This window comes from Octopus bimaculoides, chromosome 16 (assembly GCF_001194135.2).
Source record: "Octopus bimaculoides isolate UCB-OBI-ISO-001 chromosome 16, ASM119413v2, whole genome shotgun sequence".
In the NCBI taxonomy this organism is placed as follows: Eukaryota; Metazoa; Mollusca; class Cephalopoda; order Octopoda; family Octopodidae; genus Octopus; species Octopus bimaculoides.
Window position 1 is genome coordinate 36,514,593 of NC_068996.1, and position 350 is coordinate 36,514,942.

Genomic DNA, 350 nt, shown 5'->3' on the forward strand with positions numbered 1-350 from the left:
ATGGACAATCAACCTCAATCCCAAGGGATTGCTAACAGCAGTGTGAAAATGTGTGCGTGTGAGTGTGTGCGTGCACGTGCATGTGCGTGTGTGTGTTCAGCATGAAGAAGTCAGCAGTCGACTGGCTGCACAGTCAGGTGGTGAGCAAGCATGTGTAAAATGGTGGGAAGGAGGGGAGAAAAAAATTAACAATGAGGTATTGGTCACAGTTGAGAAATAGTGTATGTGTGCATGTATGTGTACGTTTATCATTTATATATATATGTGTGTGTGTGTATCTATCTGTTTATATATATATGTACGTATATATATATATATATATATATATATATATATATATATATATATAT